Raw genomic sequence first — 24420 nt, forward strand, 5'->3', positions numbered from 1 at the left:
TTATTTCTCTATGAGGACAGATCTATGAATCAGTGTTTAAAATTATATCCAAGTGTTATGGCACTATAACCATCGTAATACATCCAAACATTGCTCATAGCAATAGCAGCAGATATCAAAATGATGCTTGCCTAAATCTTTAGGTTCATATATGGTGATAAAAACTGAAAAATACAAAAAAAAAAAAGCTATCAGTTAACACCATCGAAGTATTAATGACAACTTTGTTGTTTGGGTGTTGTTAAACACTGGTATTCGGATAGTTTGAGTACGTAAAATGCAATACTTCTTGTTTTCATTTCATTGCAAAGTTAGTTAGATGCCAAGAAAACAGTTTAAAATACTATTAGGTTTGTGCAAATGTAACTGCGATGTAAAGGGTTTAAAACAGCTGAAAACACCTCAATTAATTTTGCACCTATACACATGATACGAAATAAATTTTCCTATACACATATGATACAAAAATATTTTCCTTTAGTAAGAATTTCACATGCCATATGTTTTGGGATACAATTAAAATGTTATTTAAACAGCCCAGTAAATACATTTGTGTCACGTCCAGCGCAACAAGAGCAGTGAGGGTGCGAGAAGGGATGGTTTGGGTTAAGTTTTTAAGAAAGAAACAAACAGAGACTTAATGCAGTTAAATCTCTCAGGAGGCCAGGGGTCTCTCAGTCTCAGAGGACTGGAGCCCAGAATAAGGCTGACTGAAGGTTTTTATTGATAGCTATACAAATACAAGAAAGTAACATTGTTTCTTACACGGTCTGTGAGACTCATACATCATAGCAGAAAAATGTTTATTCCAATCACCCTTTATCTATAAACAGCCGAAGCACAAGGTCCCATGATGTCTAACCTAAGGTATGTACCTTTTCAGGGTCAAGTCTCTCATATTGTAACAGCTCCATTGAGAGATAAGTGGAGAGAACTGATCTTTATTGTATTTATGACTTCTGTCACAAACAGGTGCAAGGGAAAAGCCAGGGCCGGCAACAGACTTTCCCAGGCAGGGGGAAGGGGAGGCAAGGCCCCTTTCCATATTTCTTTAAGGCAGCTCATTAGGGGTCCCCACTCGGTTCCGCCTAGCTTAGGTTGTATCTCCCGTGAGATACCTTACTCGTCTTTGGCTGCAAACCATCTTTTGGGGACCAGACAGAGAGACATAAGGTGTAAACACAAGGATGGAAGAGAGTCCCAGAAAGACACAATCTTACAGACTCTTCTTTCCTTAAGGAAAGACACGGGGGGACAGTTGGCTAGGCTGCTGTGTGACTACACATTTGTACTATTTATATTTTAGATCATATACTTTTTATTCAAAATTTGGACATATTCTTTTCTTGCATTCTCAGGGTCATCAATAGGTAATGGAGGATGTGTTCGATTGTATTCAGATTCTAAGTCAGCAGCTGGAAAGAAAAAGAAAGAATTATGTTCTTTAAAATACAACTGAGTATAAGTGTTAAGAAGAATGAAAAAGCCCGTATATGAGGCCACAGTGCACAGCAGGAGATCATATTCAATATAATTTGCCCACGGCGGCACACTGACTTAACTGCGATTGTGGCTAAGTATCAGAGCTTCTGGTTGTCTCATTCTTCATTCATTTATTAACAAGGTCGTACGACAAGCACTGAAGTTACAAGATGAAGATGACACGGTCCACCCCAGACCCATCATCTACTATAAACTGAGGGAACAGATGAACAGGCAATTTCCATTCACAGTCCCCTGTACCATACAAATGCACAACAAGACGCGGGTGGGACACACAGAAGGGACCTCCCAATATTGGCTGTCTGCTCTCTGGGGGAGCTGATATGTACGTTCATTCCTGAAGGACAAGGACAGAGGATGCCAGATGGCGGGAAGACGCAGATGCAAAGACTAGAGTGGGGGAGAACACCTACGGAATGAGAAGTGGTCTAGTTCAGCTACACGCTAGAGCAAAGGGGCAGACGAGGGTGGGTAGCAAGATAGAAGGCTGAAATATCTGGTGAGAACTAAATTGATTTGGGTGTTTTCATTCCATGCACAGGAATTTGGAGTTTCTCCTGAGGGTACATGGTAAACTAATGACAAAGTCAATGACTGGAGATTTAAATGTCACCCATCAGGTGACAGCTACAGGTTTTCCCCAAAAATAAGACTGACCGGAAATTAAGCCCTAATGCGTCTTTTGGAGCTATAATTAATATAAGACCTGGTCTTATTTTCGGGGAAATAAGGTAGTTTGGCCCTCCCAGGAAGTACCGTATTTCCCCGAAAATAAGACCGGTCTTATATTAATTTTTGCTCCAAAAGACACATTAGGGCTTATTTTCCGGTTAGGTCTTATTTTCGGGGAAACACCATATATGAACTGTAATTGCCTAAGTATCACTAGATAAGTCTGGTTATTGGGCCTCATATCACTGGTAAAAACATGACAAGTTGATGAAGCCCAGTTTTCAATGTGCAGGTAGACAGTTCCATAGGGATGGCAGAAGAAAGGAAGGGGACAGACCAGAAATAAAAAGAGATACATAGACTCTTGAGATACTTAAAAAGATATACAATGTCGTAAATACTCATACGACCTTGTCTTCACTATGAATGTTTATGCTTTCACCTTTTCTATTTGCTATGCCCAAGAAAATATTTAATGTAGTATCTCTTATCAGAACATGGAAAGGGATGCCATTTACTATTTACATTTTATTCCAGAAATCAATGATATCTAACTTCAATTAATACATTTTGGCAACATACCGAATTTCTGTCGTTCTCTAGTTATTTCTTCCCGCATTTCCTGCAACAACTGAAATAAATCAAATCTTATTATACCATTTAAGGTAAACAAGAGACTTTATTGTAGAAATGATATATATCTTATGAAATGTGCTCTTTAAATAATACCTTTAGAGCCTAGACTTAACGTACAGATTGCATAAATACAAAAAAGTTAAAAAATAAATAAAATAAATTGCTTCTTATTTTGATTTTACATAATAGAGACCATCTATATGAGATGCTATTTAGCTTAATCTGACCAACAGTGCAATTGATATTGGTCTACCGATGATACATAATTTCAAAAGGGTGACGTTTGATTTGATTGGTACAAAGAAGTTTAAACAAGTCAAGTCATATTGTACACTGAATGCATTACTTTGCAATTCTTAGAAAAATTGTCCTTTATAAATGTTTCTTGTTTTTTGTTTTTACTTTAATGGACTTTTCCTTAAAATGAGATTTCCGTTCTAGCATTTCTAGAAAAGTAATCTTAAGGTGTATTCTAGGCTATTCATTTTTCAGCATAGAACCTTAAAGGCATAAAATGATGAAAGTGGGACTGTGACGTCATGTGACAATTCTACTGACAGAAACAATAACCAAAACGATTTTCCCGTCTATGACTGAAACATTACTGTATTCGTATGGACAGAAAGATTTCCAAAAAGCTGCTTGAATAAAGTATGACCTAGAGCTACTTTTCAAATTTACTTTCTTATTCATGACGTTGTAGAGTTAGAAACAAAAAATAGTATATAATTCTTTAAATGTAACTTTGTTCCTTAGAAATCAGGTCCAATTTTAGAAACACTCAAGTAGCTGTAGTTATAGTCCATTTAATTATGAAATGTGTGGGAATATTTCAAACTATATTACAAGTGTCCCAGTCTAGAGTGTTCTTACTTAAACCTTCCTTCTGAAAGCTATCGTCTCACGAAATGTCCAAAGAGTGCTTAAAATAATATCCAGAACCCAATAGACACTGTGGTGACAACAATGTGACACCCAATCCCTGTACAAATTTAGGGGTGAAGAGAAATTCGTTGGCCATCATATTTTCCAATAGTTGCATAACACTTTTTTGTGTGAATGGCTTGATAGACAGGGCTTATAACATCAATAATGTGAGAACAACATCACTAGACAGGCCGTGTGAAATCAATTAACTAAATACCATATGAAGGGAGAGGACTTTCATGAAACAGTTTTAAGTTACTGTTAATCAACAATATAAAATGTAAATCACATTTTTACACGACTTGAATTAAGGAACTACCAATGTAGCATTATTATTATTCGCCCCCAAAACAGCTCTTTTCCTAAATATTTACTTCAGCTCTTTCTACTGTGTTTCCCCGAAAATAAGACGTAGCTGGACAATCAGCTCTAATGTGACTTTTACAGCAAAAATTAATATAAGACTCGGTCTCATTTTATATAATATAAGACCGGGTCTTATATAATATAATATAATATAATATAATATAATATAATATAATATAATATAATATAATATAATATAATATAATATGATATCAGACCGGGTCTTATACTAATTTTTGCTCCAAAAGACGCATTAGAGCTGATGGTCGAGCGACGTCTTATTTTCGGGGAAGCACGGTATGTTTGTTTCCTGGTGAGGAGTGTGTTCAGATGGTGTGAGTAGCTTGAAGTCCAACATTAATAAGGACAACACGTCTGCAGTCTTATTTATACTTTTCCATTTATCAAATATAGCGAAAGGTGAGAAAACTATACATAAAATAATGTATCAGCAAACGTTAATTCAAAGGATTTCAACTAGAAGGATTTTCTCCTAACTGGCGGTTCTCACTAGACTACGTCTCGGAGAAAGCTCAGGTTCCCGTGGGACACCCACGGGATAGCACAGCTTAGGAATCTGCATCCCTCCTTTAGCTAGGGAGCTCTACGGTCTCTGCTTTGCTTTGTTTTGTTTTAATTGGGGACTATTGAGGAACAGTTTGCTTTTCCAGGATGTCAAGTCCTTCTTTTTTTTCAATCTAGTGTGGATGGTGCATCTCACTGGCCAATGTGGGACTCGAACCAGTTACCTTGGTGTTATGGGCACCTTGCTCCAACCACTGAGCCAACAGGCTCCCCACCAGCAGCCCAATTCCAAGCTCAAGCCGTTGCTTCTCACGGGTCTATGTGGGAATCGAACTGGCAACCTTGGCGTTATGAGCACCGTGCTCCAATCACTGAGCCAACCGGCTGCCCACCATGGTTCATCTCCAAGCTCAAGCCGTTGTTTTCAATCCAGCGGTGGAGGGTGCAGTTCACTGGCTCATGTGGGTATCGAACCGGCAACCTTGTCGTTAAGAGCTTGCACTCTAACCAACTGAGGCTTCTGGCCGCCAGTGGTCTCTGTTTTTATATACCGTGTTTCCCTGAAAATAAGACCTAGCTGGACAATCAGCTCGAATGCATTTTGGAGCAAAAATTAATTAAGAACTGGTCTTATTTTACTATAATATAAGACCGTATATGATAAGATATGATATGATAGGATATGATGTATGATATGATATGATATGACATGACGTGACATGACGTGACATGACATGATAAAATATAATACCGGATCTTATATTAATTTTTGATCCAAAGACATAATAGAGCTGATTGACCGACTAGGTCTTACTTTTGGGGAAACACAGTAATAGAGTTTTAAACAAAAAAATTTTCTCAAAAACGGTACTATTCTTTGAGAAAAAGCATATTTTTCAAGTCTGAAACTCAGTGATTTAGTGAAAGTCCCTAATTTTACATAAGAGGCAACCAAGGCTCACAGAGATTATGGGTCACCTTTTGGTCACCAAACCAATGAGCGAAGGGCCAGGAATGGGATAAGTCTTCCTACTGAGGCTAGAGTGCTATGCCAGCTACTAACTCATATTCAAGAAAATTCCATCAATTTCTAAGTACAACTCAAAGAAAATGAATACGTAAAACTTTATCATGAAGCTCAATAATGTTAAGGCATGAGAAACAAAGTAGTACCTTTCTAACTCAAGTATAAGCTTTAAAGTCATGAATAAACATAAAGACACACATTAATATCACAACTCCTATTAACAGAAGTCAACACACTCAATTTATAAAGCATAAACACTTCTAAACACACAGCAGGGAACTTGAAGGAGAAAATCATGAGTTAAAGAAAGCAAACTCAAGTTGTGGAAATTCTTCCTTAAAATGACTTTTCTTTTCCTCAGAATCAAACTTGGTTGACCAATATAAACCAACACAGGTATTATTCATTTTGGGGGTTAACTATGGCGAAATTGAAAACACAAAACTGATTTCTCTTTACCATCTAGTGCACTTCTGTCCAACCTCACAACCTCACAACTGTATCGTAAGTCTTTCCAGTGTTCTGTAGTGATTTGGGACACTCATCTCTGGATCTTGACAGAGTGCTGCCTTTCCATCTCTTATTCAGCCTTGCGTGATTGGGCAACCCAACGCCTCGCGAGGGAACAACGTGGCCTTGGAATAAGGACGTTGACTTTAACATGAACCATTTTTCAATTTATGAGGAAATACTGAAAACTAAACACCTCTTTCCTACCAAAAATTAATTAAAGGAAAAATGTCCACCAGCATATTCTCTTGCACTGCTTATGCCTTTACACTCTTTCATCTTCTGATTTCTGTGGTGAAACTGCTGAGAACATTTTAATTGTGCATCACGCTTAACAATTGACAGAAGCATTGGACATTCACTTTCTTTTTGTAACCAGTCCTTCCTCCAGGTTCACCACTTTGAAGGACTTGGACTCCATTTAGCTGAAGGGCTGTCTGAAAATCCTTGGCTTTGTTCTCCTATGATTTATTAAGGGGAAGCTAAATGAAAACATGAGTTTGGAGCCCCATTCAGCACAGGCCTGTGCTATCTTTCTCTGCATTAAGAAGGCCACAAAACATCATCAAAACCAGAAACCACCATGTACTGATTGAAACGGATATTCTTTGGAATGATGTAAACATCATGTCAAGTGAGACAACCCCTGTCTATGTCCACCGATATCTACACCTCATCAGGCATATATAGTCCAAGAAAGTTTCTTCTGCTCAACACACTACAATTCCTTAAAAGACCACGCATCTGTAAAAGATAAGGAGGGTGCACTGGATGTGAAAGGGAGGCAGGATGGAGGCAAGGACAGGGACAGGCCCACAGCTGCAGTTCCAGGTGGACAAGGCTGAGCCTGAAGCCCGAGCAAAGAGAGTAGCGGAGGAGGCGACGGGGTGCAGCTCCCACATCACAGCCCAGGGGTGGCTAAGCAGGGCAGCAACAGCCTCCTCCCAGCTCCCCAAGAATCCCCACCCCTCTCCAGATGCAGCATTGCTGGCACCATTAGGGGCCAGTAGCAGAAGCAGAAACAATTCTCCAGTCTCAAGACCACACACAGTGCTACCAGTAGACATAGGGAACCAGGTAGCATCTCAGTGGGCTCAAGAACAGGCTCCACTCAACCACCCACTTCCCCCACCTGAGTGGTGGTGGTGACCAGAGACCCTGGAGACCTGGATACAGCGGCAACACCCACCTCCCTGGTCACCCAGGCCTGGACTCCCACACCCACAGCTAAGCCCCCACCCCTGGACCTCTCATACTCAAGGAGCACCTGTGGGAGAAAACAGAAACTACACTATTGTACCATCTACTGAAAACAAACGAGAGACCTCCAATTAGATACCTGTTTAATTGTTCAAATCGAAATGTACCTACATAAGAAAGTGTTCAGTACTTCAAATGTGCCTGTTGAGGAACAAGCCATTCAGCAGCATGAACAAGCAAGGTGACACGGTAACACTGAGACAAGATGACACTACTCCCGAAACCAAGTCAAAGTCACAGAAGATTGTGATCTCCGTGACCGAGATGTCAAAACAGCAGTCATGCTCTCTGCTCATCACACAGAACAGCTAAGAGACTTGTAGGAGGATTACTTGAAGGTGGGCAAACTGGGCGAGCAGGGAAAGTAGCAAGGGAGACGAGGCCCGCATCCATGGCTGCGGAGGTGCAGGTGGTCCCAGAACAGAACAGAGACCACAAGAGCCAGGAGGGGGGCTCCTTCCCTGTGTCCCACAGCTGATCTCCCTGCCCAGAGAGCAGCATGTCCAGCATTTGATGCCGTAACCTCAGCTGAGACTTCCAGCTGGGCCCTAGGTCAGACAAGGGAAGTAAACACCGTACCTGGGCCCCTCCCCTGACCCTCCCAATCCTACCCCTACCCTTTTAGAGACTCAAGCTGGCCCCTGAACTGAGGAGTAGTGTCACATTACAGAGGAGCCCTAGTGCTCAGGACCTGGAAGGACCTGGTTTGCAGCTGCTGTGACCCAGGGAAGAAGCTGGGAAGAGTGTGACACTGCTGGGCTGGGAGAGAGAAGACTCCTCAATCCCCAGCCCCCACCTTTTCTGACCTGCCTAGGGCAGGGCAATTACAACTGTGGAGACACGCCCAGGGGTCAGCAGTAGGCAGCAGTCCCAGGTCTGGGCTTTCAGCAGCTCAGAAATCTCCCACCCTCCACACACACACACACACACACACACACACACACACACACTCGGAAGAAGTGCCCTAAGACTCAGGAGACCTGGGCACAGGGCTAGTTGTGTTACTCTCAGTGCGCATATATGCAGGCAAGAACAGGAACTGCACTGACTGTGTAGAAACTACCATCCAGACGCCATAGCCTCACTCATCTAGAGCTGCAGTTCCAGGGTCACTCTGGGCACCAGGTGACCGGCTCTGCCTGAACAATACACAAAGGACTCTGGTAGAGCAGAGGACGACCTGGAGGTTACGTGGTGGGCTTCAGCCAAGACTGGCGCTGCTTTTCTTGTTTTGTTTGGTTTTTGTATCATTGATACGTTTGCCTGTGTTGAGTGTGGGTTATTGGTTGTTTTTACACGTGAGTGTATTTGGTTTTTTCTTTGTTGTTGTTGTTGTGCTTCGTGATTTGCTTTGTTCTGAAATTGCCCTACATCGGGACACAGCCCAATGGTCACAAGATTCAACACACCCAGACACCAACTCCAGAGCAAACCAGAGTATTGTTGGGTTTGACCTACAAGTGACACACCCGGAGGGAATTCTCTACAGGCACAAGAGCCCATAGGGGCCGAGCCTAATTTGAGTGGTCAAGCCTCACGCAGCACATCATCCACCGTGGGCAGAGCTAAGTCTCACAACTAGTCAACCTAGGATCAATCCCACCTACTGACAAGCGAAAAGCAATGAAAGTTCAACTTTGACAGGACAATAGACACAAAACAAGGGTCACCTTTCGAGCACACGCACAGGAGAATAGGGAAGTGGTTCAAGTCAAATATAAAGGACACACACTATATAAGATGACCAAGCAAAAACCAAGAACTCTAGAGGATCTACGTAATCCATCGAAGCAAACACAGAGAGTCAGCTAGAATGGGGACACAAAGAAACATGTCCCAAATAAAAGAACAGAAGAAACCTCCAGAACTGGAACAAAATGAAATAGAGGTAACCAACCTATCAGAGACAGAGTTCAGAACACTGATGATAAGAATGTTCAAAGAGCTTAGTGACGACATAAAGAAGGATAGAGAAATCATAATGAACAACCAGTTAGAACTAAAGAATACAACAACTGAAATAAAGAACACACTTGGAAGAATTACCAGTGGGTTGGATGAGTCAGAGAATCGAACCAGCGACTTAGAAGACCAGTTAACAGAGATCACCCAAGCGGAACAAAAATAAATCCATGTCTACGTGGTCATTTAATCTATGACAATGGAAGCAAGAATTTACGGTGGGGTAAAGACAGTCTATTCAATAAATGGTGTTGGGAAACCTGGACAGACACATGCAAAAAAATGAAGCTGGACCACCTCCTTACACAATACAAAAGAATAAATTTAAAATGCGTTAAAGACTTAAATGTAAGATCTGAAACCATAGAACTCCTAGAAGAAAATATAGGAAGAAACTTGACATATATTACCCGGAGTAAGATTTTCCCTGATATATCCCGTTGGGCAAGGGAAGTGAGAGAAAAAGTAAACATGTGGGATTACATCAAACTAAAAAGTTTTTTCACAGCAAAGGAAACCGTCATTAAAACAAAAAGGGTCCCTACTGAATGGGAGAAGATATTTGCCAATGATATATCCAAACTTTATGGAAAAACTCACTCAACTCAACTCCAAAAAAACAAACAACCCAATTAAAAAATGGGCAGAGGACATGAGGAGACATTTTTCTAAACAGGACATACAGATGGCAAAGAAACATATGAAACACTGCTCAACCTCACTAACCATTAGAGAAATACAAATAAAAACCACAATGAGATACCACCTCACCCCAGTCAAAATGGCTATCATCAATAAAGCAACAAACAACAAGTGCTGGCGAGGACGTGGAGAAAATGGAACCCTTGTGCACTGTTGGTGGGATTGCAGATTGGTGCAGCCGCTATGGAAAACAGTGCGGAGGTATCTCAAAAATCTGAAAATGGAACTACCTTATGACCCAGGAATTCCACTCCTAGGTATGTATCCGGAGAAATCCAAAACTCTAATTCAAAAAAAATGTATGCACCCCTATGTTTATTGCAGCACTATTCACAAGAGCCAAGACATGGAAACAATCGAAATGGCCATCGGTAGACGACTGGATTAAGAAACTGTGGTACATTTATACAATGGAGTGTTACGCAACCATAAAGAAGAAGGAAATCTTACCATTTGCAACAATTAGGATGGACCTAGAGAACTTTATGCTAAGTGAAACAAATCAGATAGAGAAAGACAAATACCTTATGATCTCACTTATATATGGAATCTAAAGAAAACAATAAATGAGTGAACTAATCAGAAACAGTCTCAGAGACATAGAGGAAAAACTGAGGGTTGCTAGATGGGAGGGTGAGGGTGATAAGGGGGACGGTGAGGGGTTAGAAAGCACAATCGGTAACTACAAGATTGCCACGGGGAAAAGAGAGTCAATTTGGTGAATGTAATCAATAATGTAAAGATTTTGTAGGGTATCCGATGGACACTTGTCTCATTAGGGAGACCACGTCAGGGAAGATGTAAATGCCTGACCACTGCACTGTACCCCTGAAGCTGAAGCTGAACAATAATGAACGTTAATGTTAACTACAATTTTTACACACACACACACACACACACATACACACACACACACGTATGTGTATATATGGTTACAAGAAGTGGAGTACAGCACTAGGGACAGAGGCAGTGGAAATGTAATGGCTGTGTGTGACGTCAGAGGGGTCGTTGATGAGGGGAGAGGGGTCATCATTATGTGAGGCATACAAAGTATAAATGTTTAACTATTACGTTGTTTTCTACACCTGAAACTAATAATACAAAAAGTTTAAAAAGTAAATAAATAAAACTCATTAACTGAAAAGAAAAGAAAACACGCAGAACTAGTTTCTGCACAGTAAAACAAACAAATAGCACTTCTTGATGACTTTCAGGCACATATATAACTCCTGTCAATCAGCAATCTGGCCCTCAGCCTAAATAACCCAGTTCAATACAGTCTAGTCATGGCCGAAGAGAAACAGGGCTGAGCTATTTTCAGCTGTAGCCCCAGCAAGAAGCTGAGTACGTTATATACTATATTATATAAAATACTATATGTCAATAGTCAAAAGACATACAGTATTTACTTCTAGGGCCAAAGATTAGCACGAACCAGGAAAAACTTGTTCTCCTGAAACTAACGACATACATTATACTTCACTTAATTTTTCAACTACAAAGGAGATAACAGACTCTCTGCCACATATTATATACTCCCCCATGAAAGAATTATTATTTCATCATCCTTTTGATGCCTACTGCTGCCTAGAGAAAAACATTCAAACTCACTTAAAGCCCTCCTCAATTTGACCTCTACTAACCGTTTAAACTAATTTTCTATATTGTATGCTGCATGTAAATTAGACCAATTGTTCCGAGCAGATGATTTGTGCTTTCCTTCCTGTATTCTGCATGTTGCTTAAATGTAATAAACATTTTGGAGGGGAAAACAAAACAAAACAAAACAAAGAAACAGCAGTCATGAAGAATCTCACTGAGATATAACAACACTCACAAGGCAGTTCAATGAGTTCAGGAGTAAAATTAATGACCAGAAGCAGTACTTTATCAAAGAGATGGAAACTATGAAAAAGAACCAAACAGAAATCCTGTTGGTCAAGAATGAGTATTTTTAATAACCATGTCACACGAAGAAAACAAGTTGTGATTTAAAGATTCTCTAGCATTGCCACCTTACTCATCAATTATTCAAATGCTGTCAAGACATATAGACATAAGTGAGCTTCATTTTAAAAATTCAAATATTTGCTTAATGTCCCTATTTAGAATATGTACAATTGAGAAGCAACTCGTTTTAAAACACTGAAATAGATAATGCTATGAATAAAATAAAACTTAAGGATGTACTCTCTTGTTAGAAGATAACTTTAAACATAAAAACAGAGATTAATCTTTTTTAGTATTACAAGTTTGCTGAATTCATAAAAAGGATTATATCTGTTTCATTTAATAATAAACATCCATTTGTGGTTAAGTGTTTGGACGTCCATCATTCACTTACGCTTGGCTCAGACTCCCCTTGCTAGCACTGCATCTACAAGTTGACAAGCACTTTACAGCCATCGTAGGTAGGAATAGAACAGTTCCCAATAGCAATGGCACCCCCCTGCACACTAACAAACACCCATCATAGACGGGAACAGGATGGTTCCCAATTGCAATCGCAATCCCCTGCAAGATGACATCCATCATAGATGGAAACAGGACAATTCCCAGGAAAAGACAATTGTAACAGCAGCCTCCTGCAAGCTGACGAACACCCCACATCCTGCATGGAGAAATATAAAGCCCCAGCACTCCTTCTCATCGGTGCAGCTGTCCCCCATTGGACTCTACCCTGGCACAACTCCATTTGCCGGTATCTCTCTATGACCCCTCTGTTCCTGCAGCTGTCTCCATCAGACTGCTCTGGCAAACTTCTGCAAATATGTCACTCTTACACCACTGTCTCCACAACTCTCCCTCTCAAACTGCCCTGGCAAAACTTCTGCAAGTTCCAAACAGAACTCTGTCTTTCCTGTTTTGACTTTCAATAAATCTTTTCTCTGGATACTCTTGTAGAGTCTCATAAATTTTTTTCTGTGAATGACCAGGGGTTAATTCTATGCCAACACATATTCTTTATTTCTGACTGGTTCTTTTTTATACTTTTATCTCTATTTTTATGTGTCCTATCTCTTTGTTGAAGTTCTTCCTGAGGTAACTGAGCATTCCTATAACCAGTGTTTGGCACTCTGTGTCTGATAGATTACTTGTCCTCATTTTGCTTAGTTCTTTTTCTGGAGCTTTGTTCTGTTTTTTGGTTTTTGTTTTCTTTGGGGGGTGACACATTTCTTTGTCTTCCCATTTTTGGCTGTCCCCCTGTGTTTGTTTCTACATAAGGCTGGTATACCTCCTGATCTTATGTGATAAGTAGAGTAGTCTTATGTGGTAAGTGTCTTGTGGGACCAGTGGTACAGTCTCCTTGGTCATCAGAGCTGGGTACTCCAGGCATGTCCCTTGTGTGGGTTATGTATGCCCTCCTGTGGTAGTTGAGACTTAATTGCTGTTTGCAGGTCAGTAGGAGGGATTGACCCTTGGGCTGATTGCTTGGGAGGACTGGCCATGACCGCAGTGGAGAAGCTGTTGTGCAGAGGCTGACCCTACAGAGCAGGTTTGCTTTAGCAGTGCCCTAGTGCCTGCCCAGTGTGCCCTTTGGGTGTGTGTCATCCTTGGAGGTGGCCATGTGATGAACTGGCCCATTCCAAAGGTGGCCACGGGGCCTGCCAGCCCTGGAGCCTCCTGGCGGGGACACAATGAAGGTCAAGTTCAGCTGCAGTCTGTGCCCTGCCCTACCTAGCATGAACCACAAAGCAATCCAGAGATGGTCGCCACCTGCACTGTGCTTGAAGGTGCCCTGAGAGGCCACACTATGAACCAAGGCTCGTTGTTGCTATAATGCCAGGATTCAGCCTTCTCAGCCAGAGGTACAGGATGCTGCTTGTTTGAGTTTTGTGAATCTTTGAGAGATTTTAGGAACATCCACAGCATGAGCAGGCTATTTATATGGAAAAGTTCTGGAAGTGGCTTGGGTATGCCCAAAAGTTGGGTGGGGCATGATCTCAGGAAATTACTAGGGTGGGGCAGGTTAAAGGTGATAGCCAATTTGATGGAGACTCAGATACAGCCTCTGTGTGCATTTGCATGCAGGGATGGGGAGGGTACAACAAAGAAACAATGGCTAGCTCCTGCAACTGGGAGAAAGCTGCCTCTCCAGGCTTCACTCTGTAACATGACACTTCAGTTCCTTCCTGTATGTCCCTGGCACCTTCTGAGCTCCTGCCCCAGCTCTGGAGCTCAGAAGGAGTGAATCCGTCAGTGAGTAATTTCGTATGTGTTCCTTTAGGAGGAGCACCTGAGAGTGCAGCCACCCTCTGTCTCACTTAGACACAATCTCTGCTGGTTTTTACAGTCAGAAGTTATGGGGAGTTCTGTCCTCTGCACTGAAACCCTGTGCTGGGGTGGGGCTGAGATCCCTCGCTCCTCAGGGCAGGACCTCCACAACCAAGATATCCTTCCCTATTTTTAATGGTCACACGCAGGTATGGAACCAGCCCATTCTGCATCTCTGCCCCTCCTACCAGTCTCAAGGTAGCTTCTTTTGTATGTCTGTAGTTGTAAGGCTTCAGTGCAGCTAGACTTCAGGTGATTCTCAATAATGGTTATTCTGTGATTTAGTTGTAATTGATGTGGTCCCTATGCTGAAATATTGGTTATTCATGAGAAGTTGATCTTTCTTGAATTGTATGCAATGTGTAGCAGTATTTTCCAGGGGGCAGTCTATTCTGGTTCACTATCATCACCCTTTCCTTTGGCTATCATAGACGTGTTTTATCATTTAAGTTTTTCTGTATGCTTCATATTATCTTTTTTTTTTAATTTATTGGGGTGACAATTATTAGTAAAATTACATAGATTTCAGGTGTGCAATTCTGTATCACATCATCTATAAATTACATTTGTGTGTTCACCACCCAGAGTCAGTTCTCATTCCATCACCATATATTTGATCTCCCTTACACTCATCTCCCACCCCCCAACCCCCTTACCCTCTGGTAACCACTAAATTACGTTCCCCAGATTAATTTTCAAACCCCGTGGCCATCTTGTGGCTACTGATTGTTTTCTAATCCCCTCACCTTCCCCCTTACCCCCACCCCCCCCGCCAATCTAGCAACCCTCAGTTTTTCCTCTTTGTCTCCAAAACTGTTTCTGATTAGTTCATTCACTTATTCTTTTCTTTAGATTCCGCATATAAGTGAGAACATATGGTACTTATCTTTCTCTGTCTGACTTATTTCACTTAACATAATGTTCTCTAGGTCCATCCATATTGTTGCAAATGGTAAGATTTCTTTCTTCTTTATAGCTGCGTAATACTCCATTGTATAAATGTACCACAGTTTCTTAATCCAGTCATCTACCGATGGGCATTTCGGTTGTTTCCATGTCTTAGCTATTGTGTATAGTGCTGCAATAAACATAGGAGTGCATAAAGATTTTTGAATTGGAATTTTGGATTTCTCCGGATAGATACCTAGGAGTGGAATTACTGGATTATAGGGTAGTTCCATTTTCAGATTTTTGAGATACCTCCATACTGTTTTCCATAGTGGCTGCACCAATCTGCAATCCCACCAACAGTGCACAAGCGTTCCCTTTTCTCCACATCCGCGCCAGCACTTGTTGTTTGTTGATTTATTGATGATAGCCATTTTGACTGGGGTGAGGTGGTACTCATTGTGGTTTTTATTTGCATTTCTCTGATGGTTAGTGAGGTTGAGCATTTCTTCATATGTCTGTTTGCCATCTGTATGTCCTTTTTAGAAAAATGTCTCTTCAAGTCCTCTGCCCATTTTTTAATTGGGTCGTTTGTTTTTTTGGAGTTGAGTTGAGTGAGTTTTTCATAGATTTGTGATATTAATCCCTTATCAGATATATCATTGGCAAATATTTTTTCCCATTCAGTAGGATCCCTTCTTGTTTTATTGATGGTTTCCTTTGCTGTGAAAAAACTTTTTAGTTTGATATAATCCCACATGTTTATTTTTTCTCTTACTTCCCTCGCGCGAGGGGATATATCAGTAAAAATCTTACTCCGGGTAATGTCTGTGAAGTTTCTTCCTATATTTTCTTCTAGGTATTTTATGGTTTCAGATCTTACATTTAAGTCTTTAAGCCATTTTGAATTTATTTTTGTATATGGTGTAAGGAGGTGGTCCAGCTTCATTTTTTTGCATGTGTCTGTCCAGGTTTCCCAGCACCATTTATTGAATAGACTGTCTTTACTCCATCGTACATTCTTGCTTCCATTGTCGTAGATTAAATGGCCATATAGGCATGGATTTATTTCTGGACTCTCTATTCTGTTCCATTGATCTATGTGTCTGCTTTTATGCCAATACCATGCTGTTTTGATTACTGTAGCCTTGTAGTATAATTTGAAGTCAGGTATTGTTATACCTCCCACTTTGTTCTTATTTCTCAAGATTGTCTTGGCTATCCGGGGTCTTTTATGGTCCCATATAAATTTTAGGATTATATGTTCTATTTCTGTGAAAAGCGTCGTTGGTAGTTTGATAGGAATTGCGTTGAATCTGTATATTGCCTTAGGCAGTATGGACATTTTAACTATATTAATTCTTCCTATCCATGAACATGATATGTGTTTCCATCTATTTATATCTTCCTTCATTCGTTTCTTCAGTGGCTTATAATTTTCTGAGTACAGATCTTTTACTTCTTTGGTTAAATTTATTCCCAGGTATTTTATAGTCTTTGGAGCAATTGTAAATGGGATTGTTTTTTTAATTTCTTCTTCTGATGTTTTATTATTGGTATATACAAATGCAACTGATTTCTGAATATTAATTTTGTATCCTGCTACTTTACTAAATTCATCTATCAGCTTGAATAGCTTCTTGGTGGAGTATTTAGGGTTCTCTATATATAGTATCATATCATCTGCATATAATGATAATTTTACTTCCTCCTTACAAATTCGGATGCCTTTTATTTCTTTTTCTTGTCTGATTGCTGTGGCAAGAACTTCCAGCACTATGTTGAATAGAAGCGGAGATAGTGGGCAACCTTGCCTTGTTCCTGATCTTAGGGGGAATGGTTTTAGCTTTTCCCCATTGAGTATGATGTTAACTGTGGGTTTGTCATATATGGCCTTTATTATGTTGAGATATGATCCCTCTATTCCCACTTTCTTAAGGGTTTTTATCATAAATGGCTGGCTGTTGGATTTTATCAAATGCTTTTTCTGCATCTATTGATATGATCATGTGATTTTTACTTTTCATTTTGTTAATGTGGTGTATCACATTAATTGATTTGCAGATGTTGAACCACCCTTGCATACTAGGGATGAATCCCACTTGATCATGGTGTATGATCTTTTTAATGTATTGCTGAATTCTGTTTGCTAATATTTTGTTGAGGATTTTTGCATCTATGTTCATTAGAGATATCGGCTTGTAGTTTTCTTTTTTTGTGGTGTCTTTGTCTGATTTTGGGATCAGGGTAATAGTGGCTCGTAAAAAGTCTTCCCTCCTTCTGGATTTTTTGGAAGAGCTTGAGGAGAATAGGTGATAATTCTTTTTTGAACATTTTGTAAAATTCACCTGTAAAGCCATCTGGTCCAGGGCTTTTGTTTGTTGGGAGACTGTTGATTACTGATTCAATTTCCGTGGTGGTAATCAGTCTATTCAGGTTTTCTGTTTCTTCTTGAGTTAGCCTTGGAAGGTTGTACGCCTCTAGAAAATTGTCCATTTCTTCCAGATTGTCAAATTTGTTGGCATATTGTTGCTCATAGTAACTTCTTAAAACTTTTTGTATTTCTGCGGTGTCCGTTGTCACTTCTCCTCTTTCATTTCTGATTTTATTAATTTGGGTCCTCTCCCTCTTTTTTTTAATGAGTCTGGCTAACAGTTTGTCGATTTTGTTTATCTTCTCTAAGAACCAACTCTTGGATTCATTGATCTTTTGTATTGTTTTTCTGGTTTCTATTTCATTTATTTCTGCTCTGGTCTTTATTATCTCCTTCCTTGTGCTCCCTTTGGGCTTATTTTGCTGTTCTTTTTCCAAATCCCTTAAGTGTGAAGATAAACTGTTCATTAGTGATCTTTCTTGTTTCTTTAGGTAGGCCTGCAAAGCTATGAATTTCCCTCTTAGGACTGCTTTCGCGGCATCCCTTAGATTTTGGGTCATCGTGTTTTCATTTTCGTTTGTCTCGAGATATCTTTTGATTTCTTCCTTGATCTCCTGCTTGACCCATTCATTATTTAGTAATAAGTTATTCAGCCTCCATGAATTGGTGTGTCTTCCAGTTTTTTTCCTGTAGTTCATTTCTAATTTCAGAGCATTGTGATCAGAGAAGACAATTGGTATGATTTCAATTTTCTTAAATTTATCAAGACTTGTTTTGTGGCCTAACATATGGTCTATCTTAGAAAATGTTCCATGTGCGCTTGAGAAAAACGTGTATTTTGCAGCATTGGGGTGAAATGTTCTGAAAATATCGATTAAATCTAAGTGGTCCAATGTATCATTTAAGGCTGTTGTTTCCATATTGATTTTCTGTCTGATTTTCTTGTTGTCAGAGGTGTGTTGAAGTCCCCTACTATGATAGTGTTACTGTTGATCTCTGTCTTTATGTCAGTCAGTACCTGTTTTATATATTTTATATATATATATTTTATATATTTAGGTGCTCCTATGTTGGGTGCATAGATGTTTACTAGGATTATGTCCTCTTGTCGGATCGATCCCTTTATTATTATATAGTGCCCATCTTTATCTTTTAATATGTTCTTCATTTTAAAGTCTATTTTGTCAGATATAAGGATTGCAACTCCAGCTTTTTTCTCGTTTCCATTGGCATGAAATATCTTACTCCAACCCTTCGCTTTCAGCCTGTGTGTGTCTTTTGTTCTGAGGTGAGTCTCTTGTATACAGCATATACAAGGGTCTTGCTTTCTTATCCAGTCAGCCACCCTATGTCTCTTGATTGGAACATTTAATCCATTTACATTTAAAGTGATTATTGATAGGTACATAGTTATTGCCATTTTTAAATTTGTAGTTAGGTTGTTTTGATCTTTCTTCTATTTACAGAAGTCCTTTTAGTATTTCTTGCAATGCTGGCTTGGTGGTAATAAATTCCTTTAGCTTATTTTTTTCTGGAAAGCTCTTTATCTCTCCATCAATTTTAAATGATAGCCTTGCTGGATAAAGCAGTCTAGGTTGTAGGCCTTTGTTTTCCATCACTTTGAGTATCTCCTGCCACTCCCTCCTGGCCTTCAATGTTTCTGTAGAAAAATCATTTGATAGTCTTATGGGAGTTCCCTTGTATGTAACCCTCTGTCTTTCTCTTGCTGCTTTTAGGATTCTCTCTTTGTCTTTAAGCTTTGCCATTTTAACTATAATGTGTCTTGGTGTGGACATGTTTGGGTTTATCCTGGTTGGAACTCTCTGCACTTCCTGGGCTTGTATGTTGGTTTCCTTCATCAGGTTGGGGAAGTTTTCGGACATTATTACTTCAAATATGTTCTCAATCCCTTGCTTCCTCTCTTCACCTTCTGGTATTCCTATGATGCGCATGTTGTTGCGCTTGATGTTATCCCAGAGGTCTCTTAAGCCATCCTCATTGTTTTTTATTCTTTTTTCTTTCTGTTGTTCCGTTTCGGTGATCTCTGCTACCTTGTCTTCTAAGTCGCTGATTCGATCCTCTGCTTCATCTAACCTGCTGGTAATTCCTTCAAGTGAGTTCTTAATTTCGGTAATCGTGTTCTTTAGTTCTAACTGGTTGTTCGTTATGATTTCTACATCCTTCTTTATGTCTTCTCTAAGCTCCTTAAACATTCTTATCACCAGTGTTCTGAACTCTGTCTCTGAAAGGTTGGTTACGTCTGCTTCATTTGGTTCCAGTTGTGGAGGTTTCTTCTGTTCTTTTATTTGGGACGTGTATCTTTGTTTCCCCATTATGGCTGACTCTCTGTGTTTATTTTGATATATTAGGTAGATCCCCTAGAGTTCTTAGTTCTTGCTAGGTTATCTTATGTAGTATGTGTCCTTTATATTTGACTTGCACTACGTCGTTCTTCTCTTCTGCATGTGCTCCAAAGGTGACTCTTGTGTTGTGTATATTGTCCTGTTCAAGAAGATCTTTAATTGCTTTTTGCTTGTGAGTAGGTGGGGTTAACTCCTGGGCTGACTCCTTCTGAGACTTGGCTCTGCTCCCCGCAGGGCATTCTGCTGCGTGAGGGTTGACCACTTAAATGTGGTTTGGCCTCTATGGGCTCTAGTGTCTGCAGAGAATTCCCTCTGGGTGAGTGACTTGTAGGTCAAACCCGGTAGTACTCTGGTTTGGTCTGGAGTTGGCCTCTGGATATGTTGAATCTTGTGCCTCTTAAGCTGGGCCCTCCTGGTCTCTGTGCTCTCCGTTCTGCCCTGGGATCCTGTGCGTGCCCGGAACTGCGGGTGCCACCGCGGTTTTTGCTGCCGCCGGTTGAGACTCCGCCCGGGCTGGGATTTCCCCGCCGCCGCCGCCGTTGCCGCCGCCCCATATTATCTTAATGAATATGTAAAACAAATATTCCCTCCCATTCTTAATGAATATCCCTTTCCTTTTTTTTCCTCTTCCTTATTCTTAGCCTTTTAAAAATCTACTTTTATTTTTGATATTTATTATGAAATGATTCATGAGTGCCTGGGTCCCAGATTTGATATTGTAGTATCTCTGAACCCACCACAATATTGCATATTCTGGCCAACATAATGTATGTTTTACTTCTATTATTCTAGTCGCTATTTTTCAATATTTTGGGCCAAGGAATTAGATGTTATAATTGGATAGGACTAATAAATAATAATTTATTTTTTTTCCTTCCTGAATCCAGAGGAGTAGAGTCAAAATATCAGCTTTATTACTAACAAAGCTTGACTTTGTTAAAAAGGTTGACTAGAGAATGTAGCTTTTATATATAGGCACATGAGTTTTGTAATACAGAAAGGCATATGCATCTAGGTATAAGAATAGCTTGGTAATGGCAAGTCTCTCCAAAGCAGTCCATCCCTAACTTTCTGATACCAGTAAGCTGAGAATATGTGTTCTCTGAAGACAGAAGTATAAACACAGAAAAGAGGAGGAATTGAGACATGCATTTTAAGTTCTTTCTGTAATACTCATCAAACATGTAAATCATTCTCTTGCCTTGGGGAGTGGTGAAGAGAGTATAATGTAAAGTTATAAGCATGGTTCTCTTTTAAACAATGGTCCTCAATTTATAACCCTAAATATAGGGGTAAGGAGCCCCCACCCCAGTCTCACGCCAATATTTGCCATGTGCTAAGTGCCAATTTAAACTGCATCTATAAAATTATTGTATTGCCCTCTAGATTTTATAATATAGAATGAAATATAGACATATTTAAATAATTAGAACACGATGAGTTAAATGCTATTCTAAAGATGTATAAAATACTGTTAATGAAATTGAGAGATGGAAAATTAGTTCTCCTTCAAGGTGGGGAGAGGGAAGACAAGAGGGTAAGATTCATAGAGTATTGGTATTTAAACACACAGTGACCATAATGTGACAGAAGGAAATATATAATTTTACAAATATGGAAAAAATTACCTGTCAAAATAGTTTGTAGTATTCCTTTCATCTTACACAAGCCACTCATGTTGTAAAATGTTCACTATCTTCAGTGACATGTGTGAGGTTTGGTGAATCATCTGGGGCAATAGAATGTTGATTCCCAGGATCTTTCAAAATTCATGAGACTGTAACCATTGTCTTCTTTGTGAAAATGTAGAGTTGTGTAAAAAAAATTTTTTTGATGCATTAGCCCTCAGTAAATTTTTAGTTTAAATGACTGGTTTTCTTTTTCCTTCCTCTCTTTCTCTCTTTTTCTTTCTTTCTCTATTTTTTTTCAGTAAGATACTAGAGAGTGCTAAGTCCCCATCCAAGAATATTAATTATACTGTTGCTGTTTGTTGCTCTGTTTACTCCATGCAACATATCCTGATACCCTGTATTTCCTGGAGGCTCTGGTGTTTTATTTATCTGTCACATAATAAGAAAAAACCCTTCACTCACACTGTAGACCCTCTGATAAACCTCAAAGAACATGTTTCAAAATTGTTCCACTGGAGGATGAGAACCTGAAGCATTTATCTGAAAAAAACACACATTTATTATCTCATAGCTGCTGGGGGTTAGGAATCTGGACCAGTTTACGTGGGTCCTCTGCTGAAGAGTCTCTCAAAAGGCTATGATCAAGATGTCAGCCAAGGACTCAGTCATCTTAAAGCTTGAACAGAAAATAATTCACTTCCCAGCTGACTCACGTGGTTGTTGATAGAATTCAACTCCTTGTGAGCTATTGAACTAAACACCTCACTTTCTGAGTGATGGCTACAGGCTTCCCAGTTTCTTGCCATAACAGCCTCTCCAATATGGCAGCCTCTTCCTCAAAGCATTCCAAATCAAAGAGGCAGTAAGTGTCAATAAGCAAGATGAAATCAATGTCTTTTGTAAACTAATCAAAGAAGTGACATCCTATCAGTTTTATTGTTTTCCATTCTTTAAAAGTGAGTCACTAGGTCCAACTCACACTCAAGTGGAAGGAATTATACAAGAGTGTGACTATTAGAAGGCAGGGTTGGTGTGGCCCAACTTTGTGTGGTCCATCTTTGTGTCTACCACACAAATTGTTCTTCAATAATGTAGGCTGAGGAAATGCGGTCCAGTGCATACAGTTAGTTTTACAGTTTTAAATGCCTTAATATAGCAGATACATGTGGAATTATATCATTCCACATGAATGTATTAATAAAAATATATGCATACTGTATATTAAGGGAGGCTTTATAACCATTCATACTTCCTCTTCTCAAAAAATGATAAAGGAAGTAATTATTATTTATACAGAGGGTGCCAAAAAAATGTATATACATTTTAAGAAAGGAAAACACTATTAAAATTGTAATACTCAATATACACCAATAACAAAAGATGAATAAAAGTGACATATGACTTCTGCAATTACAAGAGGTGCTCAAAGTGGTTACCATCAACGTACATTTAATACAGTTTTTTTCCGTTCCTAAATGTGTATACATTATTTTGGCACCTCCAGTATATTTTCAGTCAGAGACACTGAAAGTCCAAGGATTGCCGGTGGTTTTAAGCTGAGTGGTTACAGAACAACATACACAGGAGCATTCAAATAGCTAAACTAAAGAAATAATAAAGCAATTTTTCAATATCATTACTTGATTATAACCAAATTAATCATGACTAGCAAAGCACTAATCAAACCATGTAAAACAAATTATATGCTAGAGAGATTTACAAATGAGTCAAGTTTAGCCTAGATTTCCTGAATTCAAATCCTCATTAAAGGATCTTTATCCCAGTGGATTTAAGTAAAACGCAAGCAGGACAATAACTACTTCCTTTCTTCTAGAAAGAGAAGAGGGCTGATGAAGGATGGGAGCTATAATTTATTCATTTTAACAACACAGGCAAATTAAAATGCTAACTCTTACTTTTTGGTAGTTTAAATAAAAGCCCCATGTCATATAAACATACAAAATAAATTTTCCTAGAATTTGTCACAAGAACATATAACTCTTTTTAAATATCCTCCTACAGCCTTGCAATGATGTACTCCAAGAATTAGAGAGGTATAAAAATTATCTATATAATTTTGTCTTTCAGAATGACTGTCTAGGAAATAGTGGTAAATCAACCTATTTATCACATTCCTAGACTTAAAAACCACTTTTTTAATGATATGGATTAACAATTTCCAATAAAGATATAAAAGCCATTCCTTTCAAATAACTTAAAGATTTTGGTATTCTGTGTTTCTGTTGTTTTAGATATTATGTTTGCTGGTCTGTCTATATCTTATGTAATAACATATTTTCATTAAGAGAGTTGTTACTACTTATCATCCTAGTTTATTATAAACATTTAAAAACAGATCTCAGGTTGTGGATTTTCTTCCTGTATGAACAAATGGACCAATTTCTGCTTTTTATAACAAACTAAATACCTCTCTCTCTCTCTCTCTCTCTCTCTCTCTCTCTCTCTCTCTCTCTCTCTCTGTGTGTGTGTGTGTGTGTGTGTGTGTGTGTGTGTGTGTGTGTGTGACATCCCAATATCACTCAGGTACAAATGCATTTAGGAAACAGAGTGAGGAAAAACTGAGTCAACTCACACCAACATTCAGTTCACAGACAAAAAATGTTGTGGCTTTTATAAATAAACCTGCTTCTCTCTGACTTGATGAAGAAATTGGATCTTTAAAAACATTTGAGGATAGGAATCTTCACAGTTTTCTCCACTGCAATCGTTCAGTTCTAACACTCCAAAAGTCTCCTTGCTAGTGGTTGCTGCTGTAGAACCCACCATAGACCATTTTTC

This window comes from Rhinolophus ferrumequinum, chromosome 24 (assembly GCF_004115265.2).
Source record: "Rhinolophus ferrumequinum isolate MPI-CBG mRhiFer1 chromosome 24, mRhiFer1_v1.p, whole genome shotgun sequence".
NCBI lineage: Eukaryota > Metazoa > Chordata > Mammalia > Chiroptera > Rhinolophidae > Rhinolophus > Rhinolophus ferrumequinum.